The sequence below is a fragment of the Copidosoma floridanum genome, unplaced genomic scaffold (assembly GCF_036245765.1).
Source record: "Copidosoma floridanum isolate Cflo_tuat_1 unplaced genomic scaffold, Cflo_Japanese_pri ptg000013l, whole genome shotgun sequence".
Taxonomy (NCBI): domain Eukaryota; kingdom Metazoa; phylum Arthropoda; class Insecta; order Hymenoptera; family Encyrtidae; genus Copidosoma; species Copidosoma floridanum.
In genome coordinates this window covers 31,540,231-31,559,885 of record NW_028321890.1, presented here as the reverse complement: position 1 = coordinate 31,559,885, position 19,655 = coordinate 31,540,231, and the positions used below count along the sequence as shown (strand labels likewise).

The window sequence follows — 19,655 nt, the reverse complement described above, 5'->3', positions numbered from 1 at the left end:
GTATTTAATGTTTCATGTCCTTACCCAAACCGCATGAAAAACATCGATGCGGTTTGGAGCAAAAAGTATAGTTTGACAAATGCTGAAAAAGTTTTTTCAATCTGTTCATAACTTCACATATATCACATATAAGCCTCGTGCAAGGAGTCCCTTAAAAATCAACGACTGATATACGCATTAGATGGTCTAACAAATAATTTCGCACCCCCTTCGCTTCGTCGAAAACACCACTGCCCACGCCCGCACGTACACACATCCGATTCAACCCATCGATTTATTTACAAATTATTCCGTGGCAAAAAATATCCCCTCGTTGAAATCTGTTTGGCTTCCACGGCATTAAACAAAATTTTTGCCCTCTCGCTTCAACCCCCACTAGCCCACCCATGCACCGCACCCCTGTGAATTTTTCTTTTTTCCTCATTTATCGCTCCGCGAAATACACCCCCGGTAGGTTGCCACGCAAACACGCATACCTGGACACCCCGTTTCGACCTTTACCTCACCCCCCCGTGTCCCACGGCCACGTTGCTTTAAACAGCTGGCCGGCACGGATGTGCTATATCCACCGATAATCGATGATAATGCGATGACGCGGCCGCTCCGGCGCCACAGCGTGTCGGGCCGCACACGCAAATACATGCACAAATATCTCTCTCTCTCTCTCTCTCTCGCGGCCTTGACATTGGACCAATTAACGCCCGTTGACCCTCTCGATTCACACGCACGTGAATAACACGATGCGCACACATTGTGTACATGTATTGCTGATGCGGCGCGGGTGAGGGGAGCAGCCATATCCAAGTGACCATATACACATGGCCCACATGTATATACATACCTTTACTCAAGTGCCGCTATATATACGTAAGCACCAGGTATTATCTAGCTGGGCAGGATCATCGTCTGTCTAAACAGCGTGTGTCTGTATAGTTATCCCGTATACCGTGGTGGACCATCCGGGTTGGACGTATGTATGTGTATATATACGTCCTCGGGAATGCGATGGCAGGACCAAGAATTTCGCTATCCAGCAGGTCCTTGTGGTTGTATGTGTCCGCCGATTCGTTGGTCTGTCCACGTATGCAGCTGTGGGTATATCTATACAGTAGGTGGATAGATGCAAGGGAGGCAGGCTCGGAGATTTCGTGCCTTATGAACTTTGAGTGTCTGGATGACGCAACGCAAGATTCTTGATAAGAATAACTTTTTTTTTTTTATAGTACAGTTGTCACCCCCCAAAAGCCATTTTCTCGCGATGCTGAGAATTTTCTTCTCAGAGTGTGTTATGCTCTGACTGGGAAGAATTTTTTTTTTGGTTCTTTTAATTTACATGTATTTAATTCGAGATGATGCGCGGAGTTGCATTTACAAACTTGGAGGGGTGAATTTCTTTTTCGTTGATTGATTATTTTAAAAAGAATTTAGAGAAGCTTGTTTACTTTACACTCCGATTCGTTATTGTACAGCCGTTCCGTTCAGAACTACATGTTATTTACTGTTCATTTCTTCGTCATGTTGTTATTGATCCAAGTCAAGGAGTGATTCTCAGAATTTTCAAACAATCGAGATATGGAACTGAATCACCTATAGTTTCCAGACGTTAACTGCAGGTAGGTGGAGTAACGTGAGTCATTGTTTTGATAACGACGTACTCTTATCTACTTTTGGGTAACAGTCAGCCAAGCGACAATACTGTGGTATTGAAAATTGACTTTCTAATATTATGTTATTTTTAATTATGATTAAGAAAATGTTTAAAATTATTACTAAAAATACTTTTTTTTTTTCATTAAAGGTACTACAGACAATTTTTTTCGAAATCAAATTGTGTTATTGTAATATTTTTATAAAACAGATTTTTTTGTAACAAATATTTTAGAATTCTTCTAAATTTTTTGTTATGTTTTAATTTTTTCAATTTTTTTCTTTGAGAAAAACCATTAACGTTGTAAAGGAATAACGTTTAAAATAAATTTTCTTCAAGATGTACCACTTCAATCAACTGTAAATTTATCTACATGTACTTATTAAACTAAATCACCTTATAAAATTATTTATTTTTCGTATACTTTATGATGTCGCTTTCTCATACTTATCTCTACAGAAAACAACTTTGTAAAGAAAAATATTTTCCCAAGTCTAGTATGAAAAACACATGAATAATGAAAGCAAGTTCTCACAACAAACATGATTACGATAGTTTTGGAATGAACAATCCTATGACTCGAGCTCTTAAAACCTCAATATATAAGCAGCTCTTGAAAAACCACATTCAGTTCAATTTTGACTGCGTAGAAGTTTGGCTGACTCTTGAGAGATCATACGATAAATTTGTGTTTTTACAAAGTCTATTGTAAGTTATTTACTATTCATTTACAATTTTACACTAAATTTTTCACTTTCAATTTTAAAATTCCTACTTCTTTTCATTCTCATTGTTTCGTGTTTCTATTCTTACTTTTTTAATTTATTGGTAGAGGTTAACTATCGTGTTCTGTTATCTTGAGGTGCTTTAAACAATATTCTTTTTTTCTCTGGCATAGTTTAGACAATGCCAAAATTTCATTTTAATTTCTCTATTGCCTACATAGCAGTTTTCAGAACATTAAATGATTTTAAAAGTTTTAATATTACTCTTGTTGCAGAATAAATACATAATGAAGATGTCGAAGGCTTTTCTGTTTGTGTGTGTGGCTTTATTGTTCACAACTTTAATTTCCGGTGCAAGTTTGGAAAAAAGATGCAACGATCATGGCTCTCCCGTAAGTATACCATTTCATTCAGGATAGAAAAAAAAAAAAACAGTTTTTTTTGTAACTAAATTCACGTAACAAAAACAAAAATTATCTCTTACATGTAAAAGTGAAAATTACACCTAACACGTTTAGTAAATAAAATTATTTTAAACAACGCTGTTTGAAAATTAGGTACTTTTTGTACCTGACACTCGTGAAAATAGAAATTATTACTCATGTCTTGATAAATTGTATTTGATATTTCCTGGTAAAAATTATAATACTTTCTTTATTTTTTAGTGCAGTACTGTAATGGATTGTTGTTACGGAGATGGTACTATGGAAGGAGTATCCTGTTTGTATGATGATAAAGAAAAACAAAATTTATGCACTATTCCCAAAACAAACCTCGAAAAAAACTAAAGGAAAATTCGACAGATCCTTAAAAGCTAATTTAACTAAAAAATACTGATACATACAAGAAATTTGTTTCTTATTCTGCATATTAATCACTGTACCAAATGTTGTAGTAATTGCTGAAAAAATAGAATAGAATAATATTGTATACGAATTTTAATTTTTTTAAATGAATAAAAATTGACATTTTGTAAGAATAGAAGTGTGAGTTAAATTTTACAATCTCATTAATATTTGTTGATTAAAACTAACTTTATCTACTTTCAACGCATACAAACACAACTATAGCTGTTGAATCGGTTTATGATACACGTGTATAGTTTACTTACCACTGAAAAAAATGGCCGATTTAATAGCCAACGGTATCAAGTTCCCCTAAAATATTTGCATCATCATAAATAAAGTTAAAAAAAAAAAAAGAAAACTGGATTCATACGAAAGAATAAAAAATAAACACCATAAACGAGATGCCGATAAAAAATAACCGTAATCTTCGGGTCGCATGTGCGATTCATGGCCGAAAAGTGATACGCCCCTAAGGCCACGTGGCACACCGATTCGACTGTACATAGCAATCAGGCGAAACACACCCAAGCTGAGGTATAACGAGACGTATACAGCCGTACCCCTGTCAATAACCAATATTCGGATACACCCACACGTGTAGATGACACACATAAGCTCGTGTGTTCCCATCACAGCCAAAAGCACGTGCTCGCATGAAAGACAGCTGTGCCGAGGATCAACAGAGAGGACATTGCGATATAGGTTACGCGCCGTAAAGGTGTAACAATCGTACTTTACCGGCCACCTGATGAGACATGCCGTCACATTATGTAATGGTTCCCGGCATCCCTGCGTCCATTCAACGTACGTGCTGTACCTACCAAATACACGTATAAGCAGGACGATGGCCGATCTGAGGATACTTTTGCATATTTTATTTTTTCGCGGACGAAGAGGCTAAGAGGAAGGATATAACAGCGCCGTAGCTTGATTCCTCCCTTAATTCCTATACTTTTCGGCCTATGACGTTTGTCTGTAATTTAAGCGCTATACATGTTGCGACCAACACTGAAGGCTATACGTATATTATTTTCAACTGAGGCTTCGAGCGAAAGATAATATGCAAGCTGCAGCACGATGGGACGGTCGTTCGCAAAAATGCATTTTCATTTCAAACTTTTCTTCCCTAATCTAATCCTGCCATTCGAAAAATGTTCCGACGTACACAACAGTTATATATACTCCATTTCCCGGTGCGTGTAATGTTGCTTTAAAATTTAAATTTCCCCTTTTTCAAATCGTACCGTGTTTCGAGATTTTTTCATTTCTCTCCTTCCACCCCCGACCCACACCCCAGCCCTCTCTCTCTCTCTCTTTCATTTTATTCAGTATGCCATTTCTGATGGTGATTTCCGTGAGAGTGCACTTGACTTTTTTTTTTTTTTTTTTTAAATTTTCTTTCTCTGGCTATTTTAGATAAACAGCAGAGCTCCCCTGCCAGCGTTTTCAAAAGACACCCTTCCCCGCTTGCGATTAATTTATGATTTGATACGGCTGCATTCAAATGAAGTTTTTTCGCGCAACCCACGCCCGCGGATCGGAAACCCTTTTTTATTTCTTTTTTTTTTTTTTTTTTTTTTTTCCTCTAACCCACCCCCCAAAACTATCGGGGCCTCCCTGGGAAATCTACGTTCTTGTCCACGCAGGAAATTTATTAAAAGAGACTCACACACACACACACACTAGGCAAACTCGAATAAAATCGGCGCACAACGGCATCCCCCCGACGACGAATATACGAGAAAAAAAAGGGGGTCCGTATCGTTTCATCTCTCGAGCGAATAAATACCGGCCGTGGGAGCGATACCGTCCCGATAATGACGCGTCTCGCGATTTATGCCCCAAAGATTTCCCGCTGCCGAGGCACGCGAGAGGCGACAAAAGGATGATGGGTTACACGTAGACGTTAGGGGAGGGTGAAACAAACAACCCCCTCCCCCCACACACACACAACGGCAACTGCACGCCTGTTGATGGTAATACGATCAGAGTCAGATGCAATACAGCTTGTACACGGTTTGGGTACCGTGTAATGACGGCACAGGTATAGCGAGGAAATAAAAGTAGTCGGCGGTGAATATTGAGCGTGGATTGAAGATGGAAGGGTGCACACGCGAAGGCTGTAGCGATAAAGAAAAAAAAAAAAAAAAAAAAAAAAAAAAAAAAGAGGCATAGGAGAGTGCGGCTCGATCGTGTGGCTCATTCAGGGCGACGGGCCTGTATCGGTGTCAATCCAATCAATGGTTTATTAACCGACGTGTGAACGAAAGGGAAGAGAGAGGGAGAGAGAGATAGAGTGGAGAGGGGGGGGGGCACGTGAAATACACTGCACAGAGAGACACGCGGAGGGTCGGTCGCGCCGTTGCGTCGCCACTTGCTCTCTGTTCACTGTGGGAGCGAGAGGGAGGATCGATGGAAGCCAGACCATATACGCGACGAGGAGGATGACAGAGAGAGGAAGAGGTTGCATCCAGTGGTTTGTTTGGATGGGAGTAAAGAGGAGGGGAAGCCTTAAACATGTGGTTGGCGCATACTGTGATGGGCGCATTCATCGTGTGCCGATCGAAAAAGAGGAAGAAGAGCTTCCCTTTTGGGAAAAAAGAAAAAAAAATAGTTGATAGAGGGAGAGGGTGAATCAAAGAGCGATGCTCGACTGTAGATGCATGGACCGGTTGGAAGGAATAGAGGGCAAAAGAAGAAAACGCGAAAGAGGAGTTAAAAAGAAACGAGGCTCTCTCTCTCTCTCTCTATTATGTGTACACGTGGCAGTATTGTTTCTCCTTCTTTCTCTCTCGAGCATTCATTTCCATCCGGGGAGCAGAGGGTGAGTTATCGGATATTGGAAATCGGGTATTTTTGTAGGCCACGTACCTTTTCAGCGACGGACCGATCATCGCTACCCCTTTTTTTTCCTCTTCTTCTTCCTTGCTCCTCGTGTGTTGTGTTTATGGTACTCTTCCTGACCAATAGGTCAAGTTTTAGGTGATCTTTGCACTGCCAATGTACATGTATTTATATTAAAATTACTTTGATAATGAACGGCCCACAGGATTTATCAGAGGTTGTCCTTGTGCTTAACTGCGTATTCAGTCGAAACAAAATAACAAATTTTCGTTTACCAGAAAGAGAATGGAATAAGTATTTGTAAAACACCCTTTCATTTATTGCTTTTTTTTTTTTATCGCGTACAATTTTGTAGAAAAGTCTGTAGCAGCAATTCCAGTTGTGTTTTAAAAATTCAAGTTTCGCATCACATTGGGGTGACACGGGCTCAAAAGAAAATTAATACTTGGAAAAACATGCATTCAATGGCCCAAACGAGGGGCACTCGCTCTCTTTGACATCGCGTCAAGTTAACCAACACCCGAAGCGTATACGTGCCATCAAAATAGAAGAATTTCAGTGGAACGAAAAAAAAAAAAAAAAAATAGAGGAAGAGAGTATATATGCAGCGATCGTCCAAACGTTCCGCTCGGCCGCCTAAAGAGGTCCAATTTTTCGAGGCGCCAATCATATTAGCCCGCACCCCTCGGCGTCACCATACAACATCGTCGATGTACGCACACGCACTCACTCGCGTTGGTCGAAAAAAAAAAAATTACTAGCCAGCGATACCCCATCCCTATCTCTCTCGGTGCTCTCGACACCTTACGAAATTCGATTCCTCTCTCTCTCTCCTCGCCACTTTCGCGGGCGCATGTTTTTTTAAATACACTATACCTATGCACCAGCTTCGGCGCTAGATGGATTTTTTTTTTTTTTTCGGTTTAGGTGACACGACGTTTTTGCCGAGTTTTTCAACCTCGATTGAAACGCCGCTTCTCTCGACACCGGCTATTTTCGTTTTAATAATTTGTCGCGCCAAAAATTCTACATGTATACGCGCGAATATTTTCAATTTGTCTTTAAAATGACGTAGGTCGCGTGCACTATATTTTCAACAAAATGTACATAATAAATACGCTTTTTTGTCACGCCCAAGCACATAGGTACATTATATGATCGAGCAAGATAGAGTTCCGCGCTACGTATACAAGCGTAGGAGAGAGGCAAAAAAGTGGCAAAGTGGAAACAGTAATTACGGCGGGCCGTCGATTTTCGCGCTTCCAGGAAACTTTCCGACCACATTTTACGCGCGTAATCGCGGCCCTTTTTGCGAGTCAAATGTAGATTCCTTGGTCGTCGGAGCAATCAAAAGTTGCGAAAGTTCTCCCAACTCGTTGGGGCATTTCACGTCATATTTCCCACCAGCCCCACGGTTGGACGTCTCCAAAGACGTACCTATACTCATTATTCCGCAATTTCGCGGGGCGTAAAAAAACAACCCCCCCATGGCACTCGCTTCATCTCGAAAGTTTAGAAAACTCGTAAATTCTCGTACCCGCGTCCTTTGGACACACGCGGAGGAACGAGAGTTTTCAACTTTGCCGTCGCCGTCCCCGGCAACGTCCAGCGAAAACTCGATTAAAGCGTTCGCTCATCGCCGAAAATACATCCCACGGCCGGAAAGGGAGCCTGTACGGAGAAGCTCGACGCAAGGGAGAGAAAAAAGCAGCAGTCGAGGCCCGGAGAGCGAGATAGGAGGTGGAAAGAAAAACGAGATAAAAATAAGAAAAGCGTCCCGACGCCATTACGCGCTCGTTCTCTCCCACCCGGTGCACACACAACGCGCCACCCTCCGCCACCACCACGTTAGGGTATAACTATACGCGCTACAACAGCACCGTCGCCCCTCGAGTGTCTCGGCCATATTCTCGCTCTCTTCCCGATACACACGTACGCGTTGTACCTACGTCTCCACCTTCTCTTTTTTTTTTTTTTTTTTTTCCCGCCTCGAGGCACGTCACTTTGCTGTACCATGCACCACCACCACACGCGCTTATGCTCGTCCGTCTTTCTGTTTTTTTTTTTTTTTTTTTTTTTGTTCCGCGCTCCTTTGCATCCCTATTTTTTTTTTTACGAGCAGTTTTTCCTCGCCACTGATGTATAGCCCGAGAGGGAGAGCAAGCGAGGGTGGCCGAGAAATCGCGGCCGGTTGGCCGAAGGAAAAAACCTCTTCCGTCTCGGGAGAGCATAAAGAACGGCCCTCCTCGCTCGTACGTTTGCGGTGCCGAGATAAAGTGCGCTCGGCTGCCACCGTCCTTTTCCATTTTTTTTTTTTTTTTTTTTTTATCTCTCTACTACCCCTCCTCCCCTTCCTTTGCTAGTACGTACGTGCGCGGTGCAAGATTACACCCTCGGACAAGGAGAGACTCTGCGGTTGTGAGAAGGTGCTGGCGTAGAGGAGTGTGTTGGGGGTGGAGTCGAGTGGATGATATTCTTTTCCGGCTGGGAGCACGAAGAATTGCTCGCCTTGCGCGCTTGCCTTGCCGTGTGTGCGCTCCGAGAGGGAGAGAGCGTTTTCACGCGTTAGATCCGCGCTGGTGGAGAAAAAAAAACCTGCTGCTCTCGAGGATTCAGCGCGGAAAAGAGATTCTTCCCTCCCGAGTCGAGGGAGGAAACGCTTGAGGCTCGCCGGAAATCCTTTTTTTTTTTTTTCCCTCGACGAGAAGGTTGTTACCCGAGAAATGCAAAGTCTTATTTACCCCTAAAGTGGTCGAGGTACCTCGTGTTTGTCTGCGTTTTTTCCCCTCCTCTGACTTCTCCATTTCGTAAGAGCCCCTATACCGTGGATGAGATTATTATACGCATCAAGATTTTACTTTAATACAATGTATGTCTTGTGTTGCACTTGATTGTTTTTTTCTAGGACTCAAGCTATTATGATATGGCCCAACATTATTTTTCTTTCCCTTTATGATCGTAAAATATAAGATTTTCCAAAATAGACCAAATCGTTAAAAATATATGACGATGATTCTCTTTGTTGATAAAAAATTTTATACATATCTTGGCCTCGCATCCAGCCCTGGCCATCGTCCGAGCTACCAGGTATTGTGCTCGCATCTTTGCATAAAGCTATACCAAAAAGTCAGGGAAGATTCCACAAGAACATCGCCCCCCCCCCCTCCTCCATCCCAGCCCTTTTCTTGCACCAAACAGCACAAGCAGCGCATACGGTGAGTATAGACATAAGGGGGTCCCGTCCCGTCGGAGGATGAGTGACTGTGCACCTATGCATATATATATATAAGCAGGGGTCCCTTTAAACGCACCGGAGCTGCAGAGCCGTGCGTGCCGAAGGAAGGAGCTCGTGCAGCCCAAAACTCGTTTCCCCGGGGGGGACCGGCTCTCCGATTGGCCGGTGCAAGTGTCTCTCGGAGCCTCCGTGGGTCCCACGGCCGTGAGTCCATGGCGTAAACAACCTGCGAGCCGTGCAGCTCCTTCGCCTCGGAGCCCCCTCCCTGCGATACTCGCCGATGGTTGACTATCGGTTCCTCGAGATCCGTCCTACGTCTCGTACGCCTTGCAGCTTCAGTGTCTTTGCGATGGTTGGAACAGAACGTAGCACCTCGTGGCGATTGGTTGGAGAAAAATACTTGTTAACGTGACGATGCGTCCGACAGGGTTAACGTTTACGCGTCGAGTTACAAAGTACGGTGTATTGGCAATAACTATACAATAATAGTGCAAAGAGTGGGATATGAGGGTAGGTATGCAATTATCAACGATATGCCGCAGTGGGGATTTCAAGAATTACGAGGTTTACATTTTACGAGAAATATATTAGACAATAAGTGACTGACGCCCAGTGTTTTACGTCCCGTTGTTTCATTGGTGTCTTGAATCAACGTGGCTCAAACCGATCGATACTCGATGGTTATTTGCAGCTAAGGGTAGTGGAAATTTATGAGTAGAAAAAAAACAAACAAATTTGTTAATTAGAATAAAAATGAAGAGTGAAAAAGTAGCCACGTGACGCAGTGTCGATGTAAAAACGGCGATATGATGTGGAAAAATCCCCCTTCGATCGACGCGCCAAACCAAAAGTGGAGCAAAAGTGTTATTAATCGAGGTCCGATCACGCGTTTCCCGGTGGAGATGCACGCACAAAAGAGAGCCCACCGCCATGTAATTCGTTCCGCGTGTTTTTGCGCTCTCTGTTCCTTTTTTTTTTTTTTTTTTCGGAACCCCCGAGCACTTTTGCCCCGGAGAGCGCATCAACACCCACGCGTGGACGGCGAAAACAATGCTACACGCGGGTGCTTCTTTTTTTTCTATTTCCCGCTTCAGCCATCGAAAGTATGATTCACTCTCGTTCTCGATCGGAAGCTTGAATGGAGGCCAGAGAGAGAGAGAGAGAGCGAAAGAAAGGAGGAGAAGCGCCAAACGCTCATCCCCAGAGTGTGTGTATACATAGGGCCTGGGGGGTGGGTGGCCAATCAATGCTTATTTTTTTTCGTGTTGCATTTTTTCATATTTTCACTTTTACCGCTCGGCTCCGTGTATACAGCGCGCTGACCTCCGGCACGAAGGGGCGGGTGATTTATCGGAAAAAGATTTTCCGAATGTTACCGCGTGAATTATATTTCATCCACGATGAAAGTGGATTGATTAACCGACCCTCCCTCTCTTTGTATCGGACCATTCCTCTTTTTTTTTTTTTTTTTTTTTTTTTTTTCATTGCCCAAACTACAGCCCTACCATGTAGCTTTTAACTTGCAGTTTTTAACCTTCGCTGTTGGAACGGACTGGAATGTCATTTAATAAAGTGCAGGGGCGGGGGAGGGAGGGTACCGATGCAGGAGGTTGTGGTACACAGAGGGTGAGGGGGGGTAACTTGTTGCACACGTTCAAATCGATGAATAAACAAGCGATTAAATTCGCTTGTTTGTTTGTTTGTCTTTTTTTTGTTTTTTTTTTTCACCACGACTGGTACAAGTGATATAAACATCGATAACGCGAACATTTTCCCGCTTAATCGAACTACCGATGAGAATTTGCGGGCATTTTAATCGGGGGTTACGAATAAAAACCCATCAGATGGTTCATTGGTTGAACCGATCCCGCGACGCGTTAATTAATTGTTATTTAACTCCATTCATTTCAGTCTAATGAATGAACTTAAGAGCACCAAACTCCTTCAGGGTTGCAGTTTCTAAAGGCTTTTCGTAGCGTTAATAATGGCACTTTTGGTGTTTATCCCCTCTCGTCTGTATCGCGACGTGTGTGTGTACAAATATCACTTTCATTCCAAGATGCCCCCGAGCTAGAAAAGATACCAAAGTAAACAAAAAACTCCAAAAATAATAAACCATTTCTAAAAGAGCCGGGACATTTTTATCGGCCGGCTCACACTCGCGCATCTGCAGTTGAAATCTCCGAAAAAATTTTTCACCACCGACACGGCGCGCTCCTCTGTACACTGTGCTTGGTATGAAACAAAGAAAAAGCAGCACGCGCTTCGACGCTTCCAAGAGGGTGGCTCGTAGGCTGTGGGCAGGGGTTGATTTTCAGAGACACGGGCCGGTGCAGCGAAGGCTTTCACCGGCCCGGAGAAAATATTCATGAAGCTGCATCACCGAAGGGGCACACGGGGACCGGAGAAGCGTGGGTGTATGGGGGTCAAACGAGCCAGCGCGCAGAATGGAGCTTTAATTAAGCACTACATTAAATTTTAATTAAAAGCACGAACACGAATTCGCGCGGTAAAACAATGGCTGCGGAGCCACCGCCGCCCTATATATACATATACGTGTACACAGCCCGGCTGCAAGCTCTTTCTCTCTCTCTCTCTCCGCGAGTGCACCGGTCTTCCCTAAACAGCGCACTGATGGAATTTTCAAAAGAATTTTTTATTTTTTTTTTTTCGAGCAAGTAAGCCCGATGTGCCTGTAATTTCGATGGCCACGCGCAACCAGACCTCGCGCCACGGCCTCACTGTTTCCACTTTTTCTCGCGTGTACGGCGCATTGTTCGACTTTTGATTACTCCCTGTGCGCTGACAAACCGCTGCGTTTGCCGCACACCCGCGAAACAAAATTATCGGAAATTAATCGGAACTTTTGCTTCGTGGCGACTCGTTCTCACATCATTACTGTCATCGAAAGAAGTTTGCCATCGCCCCCTGGTATCGATGAATTGGCGCGCCCCCGAGTTTTAATTATTCGGGGGCTGGAGTTGGCGGGCCGGGCTTTTGTTTTTTGCAAATCGCAAAAGTTTGAAAATTTGCGGGACAACTTGCCGTTTGGCTCCTCCGCCGCTGAGTGAATGGTGTGCCTTGCATTTGTTGTTTTTGAATTGCGAAAATAATTTGCGAGGCCCACTGTAGGAGTTTTCATCGAAAACCCAGAAGGGCATTTCTTTTAACAATTTTTCCCGCAGCTCGAATGTATAAGGCACGGGAAAAAAAAAACGAACGAGGTTTTACCAGAGGGAGAGAGAGGCCTTTTGGCGAGTGCAGCGGTTTAATGAATTGCACTTTGTAAATTTAATTTTCCCATCTCCGTGGCTCGCGTTATGTAATGAAACATTTCCGTAGCGCGTTGACTGCGGGGCCACCTTTTTGATATAATCAAATCAATCCGGGGTAATTACAAACAACACCGACGAGTTAGACTTTTGTACTTTTCAACGGAGGGACAACGTTGATGAAAAAAAAAAAAAAAGAAAAAGAAAAGAAAACAATAAAAATAAACCAAATCGTCCCGACTGTCCTCGTACGAACGTATAGCACTGCATGCGTGCAGTGTTTGGTTTGGGCAAAAGTAGAGAGAGAGAGAGAGAGAAAGGAAGCCCGAGTTTGTTATGTGAAAGTTAATTAGAGAAACCTCGATGGAACTCCCTCGACTCCTCCAACAGAGAGAGAGAGAGAGAGAGAGAGAGACGAAGGGTAGCGCAAATTTTTGCTTATTAACTGCAGTGGAGCCCCGAATATGTATGTACGCCCTGCAGGATTTCATTTGTTATTCCACTCTGCCAATAGATCTGCTCGCCCAATTTTTCCCGCCGCTCGATTAATTGGCCCGACCGTGTACACGGAGCGGCCGCGTTTCAATATTTCACCTCAAATTCCGAGATCTTTCTTCCCTCTCTTTTTCCTATAAGGGTGTGCTCGAGTCTTTTTTTCTTACTGCTCGCTTTTTCGACTCGTGAAATTGGCCCTCCTGACTTTTATTACCTCCGATGTATCAAGTTTTGCAGGGAAGACAAAGGAATCTCTGTATCGATGAACCCGGAGATTCGAAAAATCGACGCGTTGTCTTTGGTGTCTCCGGCACTCGCAGCTCTGGAACCCACGAGCTTCCCAGAGCAAGAAGGCTCCTCCATCTCTGTCAGGGGAAAAAAGCCCCGTACGACACAATAAAGAAATGGTGGCCATCCGAAACGTACGTACATACCATCGTATACAGAGTACAGGGGGGTAAGTTGGTGCCATTGGGTGGAGGGGGTGTGGTGTATTGTTGCCGCGTGTAGAGTCGGTGGGGGCCGGGAGAGAAAAGCGAGGGAGATCGGGGCAAAGAGAGAGAGAGAGAGAAATAAGCTGGCGATACGAGTAGCCCGCGCTAATATTTCAAAGTAGGTACGGCGGGCGGGTGGTCCCCCTTTTTTTTCGGAGCGGGCGGGCGCACCCTTCCGCCACAGCGTCCCTTTCTCAAAGCTGGCGGCCATCTTTTGGGGTACGCGCGCTGGCTTCCGGAAAACCGGGGCGCAGGGGGATCACCCTCGTGTACATATTACATATACGTGCATATACGATATATATGTACCGGTGCCGAGAAGTTGTTGGGCGCCGCCATTCGGACGCACGTACGCGTACAATGCAAATACACCGTCTATTTTGCTTTAATTTTTATTGCATAGGTACATACACACTGCTTCTGCACTATCGAAATTAAAAATCTGCTTGGAATTAACCATCATGTGTGGAGGAAGATGGGGACTGCTGAGAAATTAAATAATGTTTTCCTTCCGTGCGTGTCCCTGCATGGTTATAACGACAAGGCTCGTGGGCGGGGACGACGCTCCCTCGTGGCGATGGCGATCTTTGAAAGCGTACACTTCCAATGTTAATTTTTTTTTTTTTTTTTATGTTTAAAAGAGCTTGCTGTTGGAAAAAAAAATCCGAGAGTTTTAGTTGGTTGTAATATTTTGTCATTGAGCAGCAAGTTGTCTTGGTTGTACATAAATAGTTAAAATATAGCTCTAGATCGCAGCGTCTATACTGTGGATCGGATGACAGAGAGAGGGCTTGATATGGTTTGTTTGAAATGTAATGGAGATGACACATTTATACGTGACGATAAAATGATGGTGGGAATTAATGAATGACAAGGTGCGGTGTTTTCTTCTTATTTTTAATCCTCTTTGTACAAAGTATTTTCTTATCGGTGTCGCAATTGAAAAAAGTGTCGCAACCGTGCGCGTAAGTACACCCTTTGATGCCCAACGATTCAGTGCAGAAACATGGCAAACCCTCAAAAAAAAAAAAAAAAAATTGAAAAAAGTTCAACCACTCGCCCGTCCTCCGACCCAAGCGCCAATAAAACTTCCAAACGGGATTACGAGCTAGCGACTAATGCTCATCAGGCCCTTGGTCGCCCGCGTGTTTTCTCTGCCCAACCCAACGGAGGCACCGCGTCCAAGTGGCGGTTCTCCTCCTCCCGAGGATTAGACGGGCCAGAGCCTCCCCTTTCCGCGTGTATGCGTGTACCTCGCATTTTTACGAATTAGTCCAAGCCCTTTTTCCTACCACCGCCTACCCAACTATAGCTACGGGGTAAGACGGGCGTACACTTGTACCCGAGAGGGTGCGCGCGATCGACATGATTTACGAAAGCTCGTATACCTAGCTCTTTTATGCACGCGCACAAAGGCCACGGAGGATATTCCTTTGTGCTGGTTTAGTTAGCTCCACCGATACGAGCGATACCGCCGAGAGCTTTTTGCTCTTTTACCCTTTTTTCCTTCTCGCGCGACGACGCGTGGCTTTCAAAGGGGCCAGAGGAGAGGGCTTTTATCTCCGATTCCTGGATCATTGTGTGTGTGTGTGTATATGTGTGGAAATAGGCGTCCTTTTGTCCGTGGCCGTAATTCGATTTGTTTTCCTCGTCTTATGAGCTGTAATGAGCAAACGAGTACTCGGTAATGAGTATTCATACGCGGTGTGGGACCAAGTTTTTTTTTCCCCTGTTCTCTCTGTTTAATACGCATTGATTTGCTTTGATAAGAGTATGTATAGTTTTTTTCTTTTTTTCTTTGTGCGATGATATACTTTTGTCGGTGGGGCGTTAATTTTTCAAACCGTCTAATTGATAATTGTGAAAAATTCACAGTCTTTCCTTTCTCTCGTGTGCGGGTATAGGGAGGTATGCGCGCAAGTGTATGTTATATCCTTCTTTTTCCCGCTCCAATTAAAACGCTGTAAAAGCAAGGGCGTATGGTGCATTTTTTTCGTTAATTTATTAAAGAAGTGAAATTATACGGGACAGGGCGAGCGATATTTGACGGCCGCGGGACACGAGACTTTAATTAATATTCTTTGATGGAATATATTTGCATAGACTCGGCAATGGCTGTTTCGAGCGTATGCCTGCCAAAGAGGGGCGCTTGATTGGGACCGAGTTGGTAAAGTTGAAAAATAATACGGGGTGTAATCCCGCGTGAAAAAATTAAGTTTAAGAAACTTTAAAAAAAGTTTTTTTTTCCTGTTCAGATAAAGTTTTTTTAAAGTTTTTTCTTGAGACAGAGCGAAACTTGGTCAGAACTTTGGACGCAAGTTTAAAAAAAGTTTCTCTGTACTTTGTAAAAAGTTTTTTTCTCAATTTAATAAATTCTTTTTGGCTTTTCGTCAATTAACTTTGTCTAAATTATAAATAAATGTATCTATAAAAAAGTTAAACAAATTTTTTATAAAGTTCAAATGGAACATATTAAAGCTCATACTATAACGTTACTTAAAAAAAAGTTTAAAAAAATTTATTTATAAGTTTATTCAAAGTTTATACTCAAGCTTATGGAATAAACAATATATTTATTGCATATGATATATTTCATTAATACAGTGTACAATAATTATTGTGCAAAATGTGAATTTTAACTTTAAGAATTATAAATTACATACATTCAACGCATTTAACTGCGCGTATTCTTATGTGCCTAATGCTAATAATAGCAACAAACATTCGTTACGTACAAGCAGCTCATAAAAAGAACAAAAACATAAGCGATAACCATCTCAAATTATTGAATTGTTCCTATCGTGTTGCTTGAAATTATTATTATTTTTTTCAACTCCTTCCAACATCATCTGCATTTTTTTCTTTTTAGATTATTTTAATTAAATTAATTAAATTTATTTCATTTTAATTATTATTATTTTTTTTTTTTTTCTTAATTTAATTTATTAACAACAATATTCATTCAATATTCCGTTCGCGAAATTTCCATGTGAAACTCAATCAGAGGACGCGGGTGCTTTGGCTTCCCAAACGATTGCGAAACCTTACCCAGCATAGCCCTCTCGCTGAGTATGAAGTATTTATTTAAAAAAAAAAAAAAAAAAAAAAAAAAAAAAAAAAAAAAAAAAAAAGGAGTGAAAGCATACGTTTCACACCTTTAAGTACTTTAAATGTCGAATCTGCCCCTCCTTTGGAAAAACGCGTTCTCTTATTACGTCCCGCACGTTACAGCGGTAAAAATCGACGGTAACCATCGATTCGCCATTTAATTCGAAACCCCCGCCTATACCGAAACACATGTTCTCTTTTCAGTGGAAACGCGAAAAGAGAGCGCGGGACCGAGGGGTGGAAAACAAAATTATGAACAGCCAATTACCAGGAGAGCCGATGGATACAAATCAGTGGCCTCAAATCGGGCGCGTTAAACTCCCTGCAGCACTGCGAGGTTGATCTCTGCGCGCGTAAAAAAAAAAAAAAAAAAAAAGAGGGAAACATCTATATGGAGCACGAGTGAAAAAAGCCCCTCCCCGTCCAGCCGTACAAAAGGCTTGCGCCAAATAAACCCCGAAAAACTACAATTTAGCGCCCTCGCGCCCCCACCCTCCTCCGACGCTCATTAATCGCGCCATCGATTTTTTTCAATATTACACGGGATTTTTCGGCCATGCACTGCCGGAATTTCCGAAAAAAACGCCATGGCACAAAAGAGAGAAAGAGCCCCAGGCTTCGAAATTATTTCCAGCCCGCTCGTGTGCTCCCCGTTTTTTATCCTCCTCCTCTTCGCGTAGGTATACGTGTACTTTTGTTTTCCTCTCGTTTCTATTTTTTCAAAGTACGGGGCAAAAAAAACAGCGCAAACTCTCGGGGAATATTATATACACGTAGAGTCGAGGGGGTGGTCGAGAAATATAAAAGAGGGAGGTAATCGCAAACATCGCGACGCGAAAAAGGCCAGCGCAGAGGGAGGGGGAGAGAGATATAGTACACACGTATAGAGCCAGACGTGGAATTATCTGCATTCGTTATGTCGCCGGGTGCCAAATCAGCGTGTATACAAAATGGCAGGGGTAGGGGGGTTGCCTCGTGCACGTGTAATTACCTAAATTAGTACCTAACCCACCCACCTCTTTTTCGTTGTCCGGCTTTTCTTTTCTATGTACGCTAGCAGTTCCATCGGCGCGCCATCACTTTTGCCAGCCAAATGAGACCTCCAAGAGCGATGGAGCGTGCACGTGGGTGAAAACGAAAAAAAAAAAAAAAAAAAAAAAAATGTCCCCCGAATCGCGAGGGCCTCGAGTTGTTGTTCCGTTCGATACGGCGTTTTTCGTGCATGACTAGGAGGGAGGACAAAGTATAATTAGACCGGATTCCGAGCGAAAGGGCGACGATGTTCTTTCCGGCCTACGCGCCTATGGAGCCAGCTCGGCAAAATGGTGTGCGCGAGCCACCGCCCTATCCTTGCTTTTTTTTGTTTTTTTCATAGTAGTTCTGAAAAATTAAATCGCCCCCGTGAGTTCAGGGACTGCCATGGGTATGATACGGTACCGAAAACAAGTATGTGTACCCTCTATGTACCCTCAAAAGTCCTCGTTCCCAAACTTGTAATGCCGATTGCACGCGATAGATCATCGGTAGTCCATGGGTTGATACGTATGTTAACGATAATTAAATAACGAAACCAAGAGAATCTCTAAACATCGATGTATCAATGGAAGCGATTTAAGTAGGTCATTATGCAACAACTGTTGACTATTTTTCTTCTCGACTCGTATCGACAAACGAATCTTGGCTAATTGAAAAGCTCACAAACTAAATCTTGGGTTACGCAAGAAAGGACTAAAATTTATGTATACCATTTCTACCAAAACTTCATTGTGATAAGAGTGAAAGAATAAAGAAAAAAAAAAACCGCGTGCGTATACGACTTTCATGTGTACCGTATCAAAGAAATTTCCACCCCAGCATCGGCATCATCATCATCGGCAAGTGAAGCAGTCGTGTATAAAACACGCTGATAATTAAAAGTAACAATATCCAGTGGAGCGTGCGAGCGACGAAACATCTCTCCGCGCGAATATAATATAATACCATGTATATATATGTATACCAACGAAATCACCCGCATTCGCCATATTGCCCGTTTATAACGGGGCACCCGCGCGCGTGTGTACCGCGTAAATATATACGAGTGTGGACTTTCAAAAACACAAAGGACACCCTCGCGCTTAAAAATTACCCCTTTCGCGTACATCGGGGGAATATCATTTTGCCCGTACCCCCCCGGTTCCCGAGTATTTTACGCGCTCCTTAGCAGATAAAATTCCCCCACCCCTCCCCCCGACCACCACGGGGCGCGAGAACGAAAACAATTTTCAATTTCCAAGCGACTCAGCAACGAGCAGACGCGCACACGGACGCACTCGTCGCCCGGTCCTCGTAACAACGAGGCTCTCATTAAGTTTGCCTCGCCTCCGAGCCATTCGGACCCTCGCTCGCTTGTGCACCCTCTGCCCGGCTGGTCGTCTCCTACGTGTACATCCTACGTTTTGATCTAAACCTCGCCACCCCCGTATCACGGTCTCTCGCAGAGAAAAGGGTGCCAGCTCTCGGCCAATCCTCAACGGCCCCTTTTCTCTCGTGCAGCCGAGCCACCCTCGAGGGGCTGCCACTCGGCTTTCTCTCGCAAGGAAAAATACCCTCTTTTCTCTTTTGAGACTGGCAACCCTCTTCCCAACCCCCCCGAATATACATCTCCGTGCCCTGGCTTTCGTGTCCTGTCCTCCAGCCGACCTTCCGACTCTCTCCCTCTCTTATACACGCTACGGCTTTCGGAGCCCCAGCTTATGCCCGAACGTATCCATACGTCCGAAATACTCCCCCACCGAACAAACGCCAAAGCACAATACCGCCCTTTTCTCGACTCCATCTCTGCCCCTTGCAAATATATATATACGTATATGTATACGTATGTACAACAGTAGAGACGCGTGTACATTTTCTTAATGGAATCGGCCGATACTGCCTTTGCTTACAATATGGAAGCTGGAGACGAGTGCTGTCTAGGGTGGATGGGTTTTCGCTCCGTCTCTCTGCT

General features: G+C 43.5%; 1 long non-coding RNA gene across 1 annotated transcript; it reads left to right on the top strand.

The window, feature by feature from the left end:
* Window positions 1-2,267: 2,267 nt before the first annotated feature.
* LOC149375022 (uncharacterized) lies at window positions 2,268-3,342 on the top strand. The gene is made up of 3 exons (XR_016292974.1): window positions 2,268-2,356; window positions 2,649-2,765; window positions 3,039-3,342. It is a non-coding gene; the product is annotated as an uncharacterized LOC149375022 (long non-coding RNA).
* Window positions 3,343-19,655: the final 16,313 nt, after the last annotated feature.